The sequence below is a fragment of the Ochlerotatus camptorhynchus genome, unplaced genomic scaffold, assembly GCF_037179485.1.
Source record: "Ochlerotatus camptorhynchus isolate MF236.1 unplaced genomic scaffold, CSIRO-AGI_Acam_v1.1 ptg000274l, whole genome shotgun sequence".
NCBI lineage: Eukaryota > Metazoa > Arthropoda > Insecta > Diptera > Culicidae > Ochlerotatus > Ochlerotatus camptorhynchus.
In genome coordinates, this window is record NW_027040763.1 from 7,216,995 (window position 1) to 7,232,643 (window position 15,649).

Below are 15,649 nucleotides of genomic sequence, written 5' to 3' on the forward strand. Positions count from 1 at the left end.
AATAACTGGTGTGATGAACAGCATACCGAGTATGGCACTAGATGCTCTACTTTATCTGCTTCCGTTGCATCAATATATCCAATTAGAAGCTGAAAAGGAGTGCTTTAAGGGTGCAACGAACAAAGTACTTCCTTGAAGGTGATCTTACAGGACACCTTAGTATTTTAAAAATGTTTGATATTGATTCTCTCGTATTAAAAAAAATGAAGACTGGATGGAGAAAAAATATAATTTAGATCGTTTATACAATGCAGCAAAATTTGATCGTAATGTTTGGGAAAGTGGAGGACCAAACATCAGAGCAGATTCAACTGTTTTTATACAGACGGTTCAAGATTGAACAATCGTATGGGAGCAGGGGTAACTGGTCCAGGGATAGATATCTCAATATCTATGGGTTACTGGCCAACCGTGTTCCAAGCAGAAGTTCAAGCAATTCTTAAATGCTCTGATGCTTGCGCAGGAATTATAAACATTCGAATTACTGCATTATGTCTGATAGTCAAGCAACATTAAATGCTTTAAAATCAGCAACATGCAATTCAAAACTCGTATGGGAATGTGCAATGTCACCTCAGAAACAAGTAAACCTATATTGGGTTCCTGGCCACTGTGGAATTGAAGGGAATTAAAAAAGCCGACACGTTAGCCAGGCTAGGATCATCTCAGCAATTCATAGGACCAGAACCATTCTGTGGAGTTTCTGCTTGTTCTCTTAAAATTGAGATCAAGAAATGGAAAAACAAATGAAAGTGGAGACCAATTGGAACAACACTTCCATTGCTAAGGCAGTCGAAACGGTTCATAATTCCGAACAATTAAATAACTAGCAATATTCTTGAATTATCAAAGAAAGATCTCAGTGTCTATACTGGTTTGATAACAGGACATTGTCCATGTAAATATCATTTGAAGTTAATAGGAAAACTTCAAGAGCATATGTGTTGATTCTGTGGCATAGAAAAGGAAGACTCTGCATACCTGCTATGCTCTTGTGCAGAAATCTTTAATAAAAGACGTATTTTTCTGGATAAGGGGCTGGCAGAACCCTTTGATATTTGGAATGCAGGTCCCAGTCAAGTAGTACATTTCATTCGAAATGTAATACCTGGCTGGGAAAATGCTTTTGGTCAGTCTATGTCGGTCGCTTCACAAAATAGTGATACGACATAACTGATAAAGCAATACAAAAACGGGGAATATCACAATAGATCAAAGTAATGGTCGCAGTGATGAATATACCCAACACGGAAAAAAAAAGGAACACGGGATATGATCAAATTAAATTACTGGTCGCAGTGGTTTTATGTCCCGAACAGAAGAAGGTGCTTGTGCTCGTCTGAAGATCGTTAGGCACCTCCAAAGCATACCAAACCTCTCAAAAGTATTTTCAACTGCTGTGATGTTCTCAGGTCCCCTTTAAACCACTTTTAAGATAATCGTAGCTCACTGAACCTACAGATCGGTTCTCCAAGCGTAACAGTTTCTTTTTCTCATTAGCTACCGAATCCTCTCAGAAGTTCAGATTATCTTCAGAGGAGTTAAGTAAACTCCAATGAAACCTTGTCAATTCTAGAGATATTTTATGAAGATCAGTAAACTTCAAATAAATTCATCGAGATTCATAAAAAGGTACCTCAGATAAAATGGAGAAAATTATCGGAAATTTGGGGATCACGGACTCTACGAGGAAACACCTTAATCCATTCTATTGAAAGTTTAATATGAGGGCTCCCCTTAGCTCAGTCGGTAAAAGGCGAAGCTACAAAGCAAGACTATGCTGGAGGTGGCTAGGTTCGATTCCCAGTCCGATCTAGGAATTTTTCGGGTTGGAAAATTACACGACTTCACTGGGGATAAGAGTATGATTCTACTTGTCACACAACTATACTAATGCAAAAATATGGTACAGGCATCGAAAGCTCTCAATTAATAACTGTGAAAGTGCATCTAGAGCACTAAGTTGAGAACACGCAATAAGTTAATAAACGATAAGCAATAAGCTTGAAATGCGAATAAAAGAAGAAGAAGAAGAATTAAGTTTAATATGCTGCAACGAAACAATGAAATTGACATTCCATTTATTAAATTATAACGTTCGCTGTTTTACAGATTTTTAATTGAGCACAGCTTAAGATAAACTGAATTCAAGTCACCTTAAATAAGTTTTAGTAGAAAGTCACTTGTCTGTCATAGTACTGCAACATAAAGATTTGTGATGTCAGGTGCACTTTGATTTCTAAAGTTGTTTTGTCATGCTGGATAAAGCTTCTTTTATCGATCTGTGTGCTGAAGATACCTGGGAATGCCTTTACATAGGCGTGGGGATACAAAGAGAAAGTCTAAGAAGATAATATGTCAATGTTACTTAGGACCTAATGCAATGTTCAGTTTGAATTTATTTATCAGGCAACAACATTTTTAGATAAACATAAAAGTTCACCTGTGTAAGCTATTGATTTGTTTTACAAGCTTATCGAGAGTATCAGAAAGCTAAGTTGTCTGTTTAAAAACAGGGTGTCTACTACCTGAAAAAACCGGGAATTTACAGGGAATTTTATATTTAATTCTCCAATTATCACTTCATTCGTAATTCAAAAGAAGTTTTTCGTTCAGTTTCTCGAAACGTTTCTTGAGGGCCTGAACTGGACAAGCACCTGGTGTAAAATACTTGAAGATGGGCAAAACGAAGCGAATGTGCTGGCGGAAAAAATAATTCGTTGTAATTTTGAACAATTTTGTTTTCTATTTGTTACCACTTTCTCTAAATTGATCGAATCAATAACAATAAAAACACATGTATCTCAGAGAAAATTTTGATGATTGGAGACCTAATAAGAGATTTTAGAGATGAGAAACCATGATTTATTCTATCTCGATCTTCCAAACAGATTTGGACTCAAACATATTATCAAAATGATATTTTGTTTTTGAAAGCATATTGTTATCAAATTTTGAAATATCGTTTTATCGAAATAGTATATATGGGGTTTCCAAAACACAAGTTTCTTACTTGTATTGATCGACGTAATGCATGCTACTGTATGAATAACTAATGTGATTGCAAAAACCAAACACAATATTACACCCATGGATATAATTTCTTTTCGCAAATTATGTGTAGGATAAATGCACCAATAGAGGAGGTACTTTAGTGCAATGTGTTCATATGGTGGCTTTTAGAGTCTCCCTAAGCCGCCATAAAAGTACATTGCACTAACGTACCTCCACTATTGGTGCATTTATTAAACATAAATTGTACAAATTAATATTAAACAACCTATGTGCATCTGCTATGCTGTAATATTCAATAACTTTTTTGCTGCACCGACTTATAAGTACCAACGCCCAAGTTTGAACAATCGAAAATAACATAAATCAATAAGTACATAAAAGGGATTCCAGATGGATAAATAGAAGAAAAAAATAATGTGTATAGGGTTAACTACCCCATTTCCGGCCTATTAAGCACAACCCGCACTTAGTATTTCTTAATCTAGCGCAGTTTAGCACCAAACGGAATGTTATTATTACTGATGGCTTCCAAATTTATTTACCTTTCCGTATGTACCCTAAGAGAGAAACCATTGGTTGAGACATTGTCAAAAGTATAACACTGCTTCTTGACGCCAAACTCGGCCTACGGATTCTAAACTCGGTCTAACGCATTGGAACGCCATTTAAACGCCAATGAATTCACTTCGGCCTATCGGATGAAGATAAAAATTGGTTCGGTGGGAGCGCTTCTTTTGTTTTTGGGAATAATGGGTGCAAATCTTCATATCACGCGTTCTCATTGACTTCGTTCCGTAGTTTATTAACTAAAGTATCGTACCAAACGCATAATTGACTTGTTAACTCTGAAGTCTCGCGTAACATTTGAATAGGGCCTATGATCAAAATGTAAACAAACCGATTTTTGATACCATTCTGTAGCACTGGTAATTAGCTACCAGTCGTATAGGAATGTTCCGCATTATCGATAAAAATCATTAAAAATAACTTGATTTTAAAAACGGCCGATCCACGAAATTTTTCCAATCATTCATGCTAAAACGGCCTAACCTCGGGTCTAACATATATTTTTTTTCGTTCGATGAGGTTTCATTCATAAGCCTAGCGACGTAGAAGGGCCGATGATTGAAAAATTTCAAATCAAAGCTAGGCCCTACTGCTTGAGGCAGGGCCGATGATTTATTTGACGTTAAGAAAAGGCTTAGCAAAGGGCCTACAATTTATGATGACAAGCACAACGGCTTAACAAAAAGGGCCTAACCATTTAAAGATTCACAAAAAGGCTTATTACTGTGATATTAAATTTTTATCGATTTTCATGTATTTTTGAAAACGTTTCGCATGTTTTGGATGTTGTGTACTGAGATATCGTTACTATTGTTATTGTGAACAATATAAATGCCTAAAATACTTCAATTTATTTATATAGGAATTAAATACTGGCGGAAAAATTTACAATTCATTTTCTGGATTATTTACATTTTGGACATAGGCCCTTTTCAAATGTTACGCGAGAAATCATGGATTTATTTGAAGTTTTCTGCGTGATAGGCCCAAAATGAGCGATTAGGCCGAAGTAGTTCTCTACCCTAATTTGTATGCACCAGGAATTTTGTTCATCCGACCTGGAAAAACCTTTAAAACTCATGGAATTTGATTCCTTGGATTGAGTGAACACCCTGAAAAAGTAATCGAAATTTCAGAATGGTATTTTACTAAATCCTACCGCCAGCATATGGGAGAGTCGATCATTTTGTCCCAGATTTGATGCCACTTTGCGATAGAGGTATCATGTAGAAGTCGTATTATTTATGCGTTTTCATGGGATGCAAATATAAATATTAATTAAATTAATATTTGAAACATCAACTTTCGTAATGTTATAGCTCTCTGCAAACATTAATGACGCTGAAATGCGTAGCACAAAGATCTTATTCTTTATGAATACAACAGAATACAACATTGGCTGGCATTTTTGAACAAGACATGCCACATTGTGGCACTCAACGTCTTCAGATTACCCAAAATTGATCCAATCTGACGCAATGTATAGATCAAGTTATGAAAATCGTTGACCCTCCAGCAAACGACGCTCCTCAGTTATCGCCGTTACCTTTATTAGACATCTCGTTCGACTGCGTCTCGAACAAAAAAAAAATCAATGCGAATTACATCCATCGTTCGCCAACCTCCACTCCTTCCACCCTTCATTATCCCCACATAGGGTCAGATAAATCCTATCAACAACGACAACAACTGCGAGAAGCCAGCCATTTCGGAAATGGTAAAAATAATTAATTTTTCGGGTTTCGATTATGGCGGCGCTGCTGGTTGGTTGGTTGGTTGGTTGGATGTGATGAGCTTTACTTTTGTTCTACATCCAGCGGTGTGTCGGTTTGTCGAATCGGATGGATGGAAATAGCGAGAGAGGAGTCTTGTATTTTTTTCTTGCTTCTCTCGCTCCCGGTTGGTAATCACCAATAAAGACTGTCCTCGTCGCTACATTTGTGACTACATATAAGCTGCCGCCTGTACACGTATATCTTCCTAGTATATGCATAATGGCCGATATGATAATTTATTTCATTTGGTTGTGTATTCATTTTTCCTACCGATATCCGGACCGGACCTGATGGGGTCTTCAGTGTTGCCAATTCTCTGACTAAAGTATGCTTGCTAGTGTTTTTTTTTTATTATTTTCGGACATGACATAATGATTATGCCTGAATTAACAAATGTATAGTCATCTATTGAAAAGTTTCATAATATTGAAAGAATAGTTGAATAACTTTAAACTGGCAACACGGTGTAAGCTTCCATGCTAAACCACATCACATCGGCTGCCAGCAGAAGAGACATCAAGTTAGTTCATATCATTTACCTACAGATCGGCGGCGCGATAGACCGACGACGACCGATCGTCCGACAGCAAGAATGAATCGAATCCCGCATGTCGTTCTGTATTTGTTCGATTGTTGTTTGCTCTGGTTGGACACATCGAAAACGATGACGATTGCACCAATACATTAGCATTTTCCGATGACTGCCGCATCCAGGACTGACGGTGGTGTGAGCAGAAGAAAACCTAGAAATTGTGGCAAAAACGCCTTCAGTCAGTCAGAAGTGGTAACAGTAGCTTCCAGTGGTACCACACCATCATTATGTAGAGGTACTGGGACAAAACCCAATCCCCCCAAGTTGCATGTCGGCCCGGTAATCAGTTGGTCGGAAAGAAGAAATGAATGCCTATAACTGAGAAGGAAAAGGTTGGAGAAAACGACAATCTTCTTCGTGTGGATAGAGATGGAAGTTGAGATGCTGCTAGCCCATCTGCATGCACGAGGGGTACCAGAATATTAATTTTTTTTTAACTGAATCGATTGATTGCAATGAGAGTTTGTTGTTTATCTAGTTATGATCCTTGACGAATCAGAGCAAAGCTTTGTATTTTTTTTCTTCCTCTTTTCTATTACATCCCAACTGGAATTTAACGTCTACCCTCAACTTGAGTGTTCTTAGCGCACTTCCACAGTTGTTTATTGAGAGCATTCTTAAGCAAACCCCACACGCATCAATATATTGACGCGAAGGGGAATTATTGACAATAATATTGATGATGTGAATTCAGAAATATTGTCAATCTCGATATATTGACGTCAATATAGCATGTATTGACAATACGATTATTGTCAATAAAAGCAATCGTGTAGGGTTCACTTTAAGCAAACCCCACACGTATCAATATATTGACGCGAAGGGGAATTATTGACGTTAATATTGATGATGTGAATACAGAAAAATTGTCAATACCGATGTATTGACGTCAATATTGAATGTATTGACAATACGATTATTGTCAATAAAAGCAATCGTGTACGGTCCACATTAGCCTGTGCCATTGTTGCATTCGTATATTTTATCGAAAGCGCTATGCTTTATGCCCAGGAATTTCGAGAAATTCCTAGACGGAACCGGGAAACTAACCCGACTAACCCGACCCGACGTGAACTTGTTGGGTAGCTGTACCTGACTGAGCTGAGAGAGGCCTCGCTAGGAGCTGTTTATAAACTACATTACCTAGACCGTTTTTGAGATATTTTGAAACCCCCTCTCCCCGTATAGATAATCTTTCATACAAAATTTGTAATTTAATATCTGGAAATGTATATGGACCGTAGATAATCTCGAGCAAATACCTAGTCAAAACATCGTAACTGCTTTTATAAACAATTACTTCAAACGAATCTGCCAGCTAGCCCACGCAAACTGACACCACCCACCTAGGAATCTTCACCCATCCAGGGAATGTAAGATTCTATTCCAGGTTTGCATAAAAGAGCATACCTACAAAAATATTGTGGCCCCAATAGTGGTTAGAGCACGGTATTACCAAGCTGGAGGTGGCGAGTACGATTTTCGGTTCGGTTTGGGAAATCTTTCGGGTTGCAAATTTTCTCGACTTCCCTGGTAGAGTATCGTTCTGCATGCCACACAATATACTTATTCATGCATTGGTTGCCATATTAAACTCTCAATTAATAACTGGAAGTGCTTCAAAAAATACAACATTTAGAGCAGGTAGAAGAATCACCAAACAAATAAGATTGATAAAAAAATGTATACTTGTCAGGATTTTTTTTAATACTTTTGTAATTTAAATGTTAACTAAAATTTCGAACAAAGTTTGTTGCTCCAAATGCACAGCGGTTAGAGAATCATCTTGTGAAGGTTTTATACGAAAATATTCATTCTGGATAAACTTACTTGTACGCTACTGAAAGTTTTTTCTCCTTATGTATTCTTCGTTTTGGTATTTTTCGCGACATTTTCTGAACAAAATAGGAAATTTGTCGTGTACATTTTAAAGTGATGGCACTTGACGATTGAGTCCAACGTATAACTCATTTTCGCCAGAAAATGCAAATGGGACTGTTATGATACACAGGGCAGTATAGTTCGTTGTAAGAACTGCTTTTACTTTTGTTCCAAGGAACATATACACAGGAGGTAAGAAATCGACGCTTAGATTTTGATGTTAATGCCATTTATTTTGCGTGTATACATTCAATCTAATTTGTTTGCTGATTCTTCGCTCGTTTCACCTTGTACTTGACAGGCACAGTCTTACACACAAATTGTTCATTTGTTAATAACTGTTCACTCAATTGGTGATTATTTTTTTCTTTGAACCAATTGGTAGGATTGGAGTTTACTGAAGACAAGCGAAGAGTAGTTAACTGTCAACATTTTAATTCAAACCAATGAGTTTTTTTTCCCTGAAATTGCAATATGTACAGAAAGCATTGCTCACTTCTTTTCTGGAACGCAAAAGTGATATAAGGTTTACGTATAAATGGAAATCTATTAATTTTTACGCATCTATAGTAGGCTTCCATAATAAAATGTTTATCGTTATTTTGCTTAACAACGTGTTCAGGGTATCACCCAAACCATTCGTGGAATAGATCTATCATTTGGGTTATCGTTCGCGTATGGTTAAACCCAGCTATAGTTAAACCCAGAATTACCTACGCGTTACTTATATGGTGGCCGCAAACCTAGCAACAAACGGCACAAGTCAAACTAAACAAGCTACAAAGGCTTGCTACTACTTCCATAACTAGTGCAATGCGTAGTACTCCCTCTACAGTCTTACGTGCTTTACTCGATCTCCTGCCTCTACATAAATTTATTCAATTGGATGAAGTAAAAAGTGCTCTGAAGCTCAAATGGTCCATGATGTCCTTCGATGGAGATCTTATTGGACATTTGAGTATTCTAAAGGAGTTTCAGATAAGTCCATTAATATTGATGAACGAAGATTGTATGCTTAAGTGAAATTATTTCAACCATTATTTACAAGTTCTCGCGTTGATCGAGGTGCAGGAAGACTGAATATTCGTCCTGGATCATTGTTGTTTATACAGACGGCTCGAAACAAGATAATAATGTAATGTCGGCCTAAATGTCCCTAAGTTGGGCCCATACATAAATTCAGCAATCGACTAAATTTTCAACAGCGACCAAAAATAGCCATTAGTACCGTCACAATGACGAGTTCATTTAGATAAAATTCATAAATAGCAGATTTTTAGCGATGGGGTCAATCTTTGATCCATAGGCCAACATTAGAGTAATTTCCCCTATGCATTTGTTATGATAGTCAAGCGGCGCTGAATGCTTTGAAATCAAAAACTTATGTGTGTGTGTGTCATCTTCAATCCCTCACCCAGCCGGGGGCGTTGGACAAGTAGAACTGCGAATAATTTGATCAAATCTCATGCTCCGTAATGGTGCCCTTTATGTTGTGAAAACTAGTACTTCAAAAAGGGTAACTTTTGAGGCAAGACAGGGTGTCCTCATCAAGTTAAGGGAACAGGATGCACTAGATGTCCACAACAGGTACAGCAAAACATCACATAGACGCCCTTATTCACACTAACTACTCAGGGGGTAGAAGGTCAAGAAGAGCCACCGCCGCCAACTAAAGCTTGAACCGGGTACCTGGGACTCCCACGATATACCCGCGGCAATGGTCAGCAGACGATGCCCTGTGCGTATTTAGTATGTAATATGTTTTATTGGATACACAAAATGTTTGAAGCCATGCGTCATCTAAACCATAATTTGCATCACCACAAATACACTTGTCAACAATCTTCAACTGGAACGTACTCACCAAATCACTTCACCCGGGAGCGCAATTCCTCCTCCAGCGACTCCAACCACACAACAACCTATCAATTTTCTTCGCTTTTCTTTTTCAAGTCACTCCGTGCACAAAAGCAATGCACATTGCAAAACCCTAACAATAGATCAGCGCCGTTCTCATCACCGCGTAAATAAATTGAAATTAAAATTTTTCACTCGCGATGCCACAAATTTCTGGTCCGCACGAATAAGTAATTTTGCTATTCAGGCGAAACATGACAGAAGGGTCTGACTCAAAACGTAAACAATGACTTGGATCGTCGGTTTCTTACGAATGACAACACACCCACTCAAACTAACTAAATCATCTGACAGAGAAATGTTTGTTCTATGAGCTAGTGTAGTCAGATTTCGTGGGTGTGTGGTCATTCAAGAGAAATCGACGTACAAAGTCATTATTTACGTTTCGAGTTAACCCTTCTGATGTGTTTCCCCTATCTATATGCTTTGAAATCAAAAACTTATACGTCAAAACTGGTGTGGGAATGTACTAAACTATTACAGCAACTGTCCTGTCGAAATACGGTTTACCTTAATTGGGTTCCTAGTCATTGTGGAATCGAAGGAAACGAAAAAGCTGATCAATTGGAAAAAAAAATTGGAGCTAAAAAACTGGGCAAAGCAAAGGCACAGTACCACTGGACCAGTACCTTAGATTTTCGGTAATCTTAACGTTTTATAAAGCCATACACGAACATTACTTAAGCTTTCTAAAAAAGATGTGAGTACTGGTTTGATAACAGGACACTGTCCTTATAAACATCACCTTAAAAACATTGGTAAACTTCATGAAGATAAATGTCGCTTTTGTAACTTAAAGAGTGAAAGCTCTGAACATTTGCTGTGTGGCTGTGTTGCACTCAGTGACGTTTCCTTAACCTCAATCTAGCTGTGCACCAACTCTCAAAACAAACAATATTTTTTTATAATATTTTTATATTATCAAAATATTGCTTTCAATGGATATAAATCCAGTAAACTAGAAGATTAAGTGTATTTTTCAACCGATTCGAGTATTGGCATTAAATCTGGTTTTGAAAGTGCACAGGTAAAAAGTGAGGTTACGGGACGCCACTGGTAACACTATTTCATAAACGATGCAGATATCTTCGTAAGGGTCTGATGAGACCTTGAGAAATCTGCACTCATAAAATAAATCACATAACCAGTGGAAAATATCCATGTGAATTTCACATAACTTTCTTGTGATCCCATAATCGGAAATTGCACCACTAAATCACATGAACGTTATGTGTCCAATGAAATCTATATGATTTCTCATATAGAATTTCTAATGCTATGTGATATTCAGGTAAAAATTTTTGTTTTTGGAAAAATACTATGGGTGTTCCTTAGACCTGTTCATTTTAAACGAAATGTTCCAAATGTAACGGGTCAACCGTGATTACTGTTCGTCATGTTAATTTGTACTTCTGTGTAAATTTTCAGCAAAATCGATGATGATTTAGAGGTGCTTCAAGTTAATTTTATGTTTTTAAGGTAATTTACGGCTTACAATATTTGTATCTCGAGACTGAAATAACGAAAACTGCTGTAACAACTTTCATAGCAAAGTTTAATGTGTCATGTATCAACTTTGTAACCAAAGGTTGACTATTCGAAGTGATTTTATTAAAGTTTGACTTAGTTTCATGCTCGAAGATATCTTAAAAAGTGAAGAATTTTAAAGTATTTGTTCTACAAATTTTCCACCCATATGATATAAAATGTGTAGTCTACGGCATAATGTTCCTCATATTGTTCTAGAATTTTCGTTCAAACATAGTTTTCGTGTATATTTCATAGATTGAGAAATAAAAATCAGAAAAGAGGCCGTTTAGCTAAAATGCACAAGACAACAGAGCCAATAAAAGTCAATTAGATTGACAGAACATAGTTGCATTGCTTTTCAATGACGACCGATGACTGTTTCATTGATATATGATTTTTTCATAAATATAAATCCTCAGTAGACGTGTTTTTTTTATCAAAGGCAAGTGTCACTCGAACCATAACAGCAATTTATAAAATAACGAACTTCAATAAAATCACTTCGAATAGTCAACCTTTGGTTACAAAGTTGATACATGACACATTAAACTTTGCTATGAAAGTTGTTACAGCAGTTTTCGTTATTTCAGTCTCGAGATACAAATATTGTAAGCCGTAAATTACCTTAAAAACATAAAATTAACTTGAAGCACCTCTAAATCATCATCGATTTTGCTGAAAATTTGCACAAAAGTTCAAATTAACATGACGAACAGTAATCACGGTTGACCCGTTACATTCCGAACATTTCGTTTAAAATGAACAGGTCTAGTGTTCCTAATAGAAACTAAGTGAAAACTTTTTTCAGTGTAAGCTGCTGCCCCCAATCAGGTAATCACCCCTATTCTGTATTTCGTTTCGAACGAAATTCTCATACAAAAAATATTTTTTTGTATGAGAATTTCGTTCGAAACGAAATACAGAATAGGGGTGAATAAATTTAATAAGAAATGTTTTACCTTGTTGGGATAATTGCTTACAACAGTAGTGGTAGTTACTGAAACATTAGTGGCTTACCACTACGTTATGGCATAAATAAAAATAGGATACACCACAATGGATCAAAGTAAAAGTCGCGGTGGTAACATAGAGGTAACTCTAAGACAAGTAGGTCCTGAAAAAAGGTGCTCCACTTTTTGGCTCAGCTCTGGTACTATCTTCGGTCCCAAGCTAGTCGAATCACCCCTCGAAACATGGGAAAATCCAATAACCCCTCATTTTATCTGTCAAACTTTCATAGCGAATCAAAACAAACATTGTGTAGTAGTAGAATTTCGACTACAATAGGGTACGTTAAACGTTTGCTTGGGACCAATAGGCTAGTCAAGTAGTGAGCCAATTTAAAATCGTTAGTTTCGTAATGATTGTTGGTGGTACTATGTCCCCAACATAGGAAAAACAAAAGGCAGCTATGGAAACGCAATATTAAAACGAATGAATACTCCAAGACATTAGAAAAAAATGCCTATTTATTATGTAGCTACGCCTATTTACTGTCCTGTCATGTTTTTTTTTATACAGAGGAGCGGAGCGACGGGCTAGCGTCTAGAATGAGAGCTTTCAGAAGAACCTTAAAAATCGATTTTTTTTTCCGGTACAACAATTTAACAGTAAATTTTAATGCACTCGAAATTCAACAGTAAGAATCATTGTAATTTCGTAGTTTTAATTAATTTATTTTTTCAAGAACTTTTCCTTATAATATTCACTTCGCCTCTGACTAAAAAGCACTGGCAGGCACCGAACAATCAATATGAAACTAACGATTGAAAATTGGCTCATAACTTGACTAGCCCATTGGTCCGAACTACATCTATAAGCGTATCGCATTAATGTACTAGAATCTGTCAAAGTTTGTGCTTGTTTTGATTCACCTTTGTAAGTTGACAGAGTAAATTAGGTGTTCGTGGATTTTCCTATGTTTCGAGGGGTGCTATGGTAAATCTGAGTAGCTACGCAGTAGAGGAGCATTTTAAATTTTTTCAATGTTACAAAAACCATTTTCTCGTTTATTAAAAGAAATAAAGTCATCTAATTCTTCAAAATAATAAACTTCTGATTATACCAACTCAACTTGGGACCCCTCGCCCCAAAGTAGCACCATCAGAAGCAACTACCTATCAGTGCTCTCATTGCTCTGCATGGTATTTTTTTTCGCCTAACCATTTAGTCGAAGGAATGACAGGGTACATCGCTCCAGCTTGTACCTAGATCTGTCGTGTGGTGTGGTAGTGAAGTGTGTGGATAGCGGCGGGTGGTGGGTTAACGTGAAGGCGGAGGTGGTGGCAGCAGTTTTCGAATGTGATACACTTAACATCGGCCGAGCGCAATGAACACTGACTTCTATGATATCACACCAACATAGGGATGTTCGCTAGTGGTGGTGTGTTTGTCGGCGAATTCTTCGCTCGACGCCGATATCCGATGCAAACATTTCACAACTACAATAGTACTGTTCCACTGTTTCCGAATAGGAGCTGAAGCTGCTGTACCATTGAACCGTAGACACACGAACACTAGTGCGGTACGTTCGTGTGTCGGTGTGTTGGCAGCGCTTTGGTCGGATAATAATTATTGAATTGAAAGTTTTTTTTTCGCCACACTCGTCTCTGAAAGAGGTACAGAGAAACAATGATGTCGGCGTATGTTTTAATTTTAATTGTGAATTGAAAAATTGAACTAACCATTTTGCGACCAAAAGTCGTCTGAAATCGGTTGAAACTATTGCAAAAAGTGAACTTAGTGGATTGTGTACCCGGGAACGATGGAATTTGGTCGATTTGGGCCCGGAATCGATCGGAAAAGTGATGATGAAAATTAATCAATGAGACACCAGTCGAAAGTTCTTCTCATTCGCCATCATTCGGGGTATGTTAATGGTGGAGCAAAAGGCAAAGTATAAGCGAGGAAAAAATCAGTGTTCGTTCGTTCCGAACGTGAAATCGCATTTTATGTAGGTGCAGTTTATAGTGCTTGGTTGGCTGGTTGGTTGGTGGCTACGTTCAAAATTATCATTGATTTTTCACGATTACGGTTTGCCCAGTGATGTGTGCTGATGGTGTTCATTGAAGTTGTATCTTTATGAAAATCGCTTATCAATGTACATTTTTCAAAAATTCGATTACCCCGATTCCTATCACATCAAAACAGACCCGTCAAAATATTTAGTATAAAATACATGAACAAATTTCGCTGTTTCTTTTCTCATGACATTCGCTGTCAGTTTTGTGTAGGTTTTCAGATTTTTTTGTTTTCATACAATTTTGCTTCGCATAAGCTAAGAAGACGATACTCATGATGTACTCAGACGATGTTGGTGGAGAAAAATTCCTTCGTCACTCGACGAGAAAATCGATTGCATGCGGGTGACATTTTTAATTGGAAAAGTGAGTTTTGAGGTTAGAATCATCTAGAATTGTCTCGAGAGCCAACGCGACACGACATGAGCAAGCCGAGAGAGAAAAGTGTGCTTTTGAAAATCATAAACCTTTATATGCGTTCGTCTCTGCTCGCCGTTGGTATAATATGTACGGAAGAATCGAGCAATAAGAATAATAAGTAGCAGAAGGAAACCTACCAGTTTCAAGAGTGCAGAAGGTGGAAGTGAATGATAGCGAGAAAGACGACGAAGAAACCTTTGGAAGGCAAAAGAAAAAAAAAATCACTATAAATGAGTAAACCAGAGACGAAGCGCGGCGGCTATGGGCCCAAAGTGCTTTTCTTAAGTGATTGTGTATAGTGATGAAGTTGAGCTTCTTTACTAGCTGCTCATCTCGATGGAGCTAGAAAACATGCAAAATAAGAAGAAAGAGCAAAGCGCAAGCCCAAATGGCCGAAGAATAACAACAATAACATTAATGAAACGATGAAAACGTGAAAACAGTACCTACTACCACTATTCGCCGATTACGATGGGGAAAAGATGGAACTCCTAAAGAGCCCGTGTGTGTAGTGGGCATAGAAGCCAAATGCAGGAACAAAATTTCGAACGGTGTGTTGTGGAAAAGAAACAGCCAGTAAACAAGAGAAGTGTAGGAAGCAAAGCAGAAGAATACCAAATGTGAACAGACAGAGTAGCACAAAAATAATGGACCGCAATTTTACAATCGTAACATGGAATCATTCGAAACTTGCTCGGAAGCCGCAATACGAAGCGCATGTACTACATATGTACGAAGGGGGCATCATCTAGAGAGCGCACTAGCAATAAGCTATTATTTGGAAGAGATTCCATTTTGTGAAATCAAATGTATGCGATTAGTTGGAGTGATGGCAGATTGACGTGTGAGTTATAGATTTCGATGTTGATGGGAGCGCACTGTTAGCAGTGGACTACATATATGCACGCATGAAAGATCCATATGTGTGTTGG

At 37.5% G+C, this 15,649-nt stretch overlaps 1 protein-coding gene across 14 annotated transcripts in view; it reads left to right on the forward strand.

Annotated features, from left to right (window-relative positions):
* The window catches only part of kis (kismet), a 95,094-nt gene that overhangs the window by 7,714 nt on the left and 71,731 nt on the right, over positions 1–15,649 (forward strand). For 7 of the 14 annotated variants that reach the window (XM_065227419.1, XM_065227429.1, XM_065227424.1 and 4 more), the window contains exon 1: positions 13,878–14,145. The exons of 3 other annotated variants lie outside the window; for them this stretch is intronic. The gene's annotated coding sequence lies outside the window, so the exon portion shown is untranslated. Of the gene's footprint in view, positions 1–13,876; positions 14,146–14,998; positions 15,562–15,649 lie in introns of those variants that run through there. 4 more of the 14 variants (XM_065227427.1, XM_065227432.1, XM_065227425.1 and 1 more) reach the window with 2 other exon arrangements.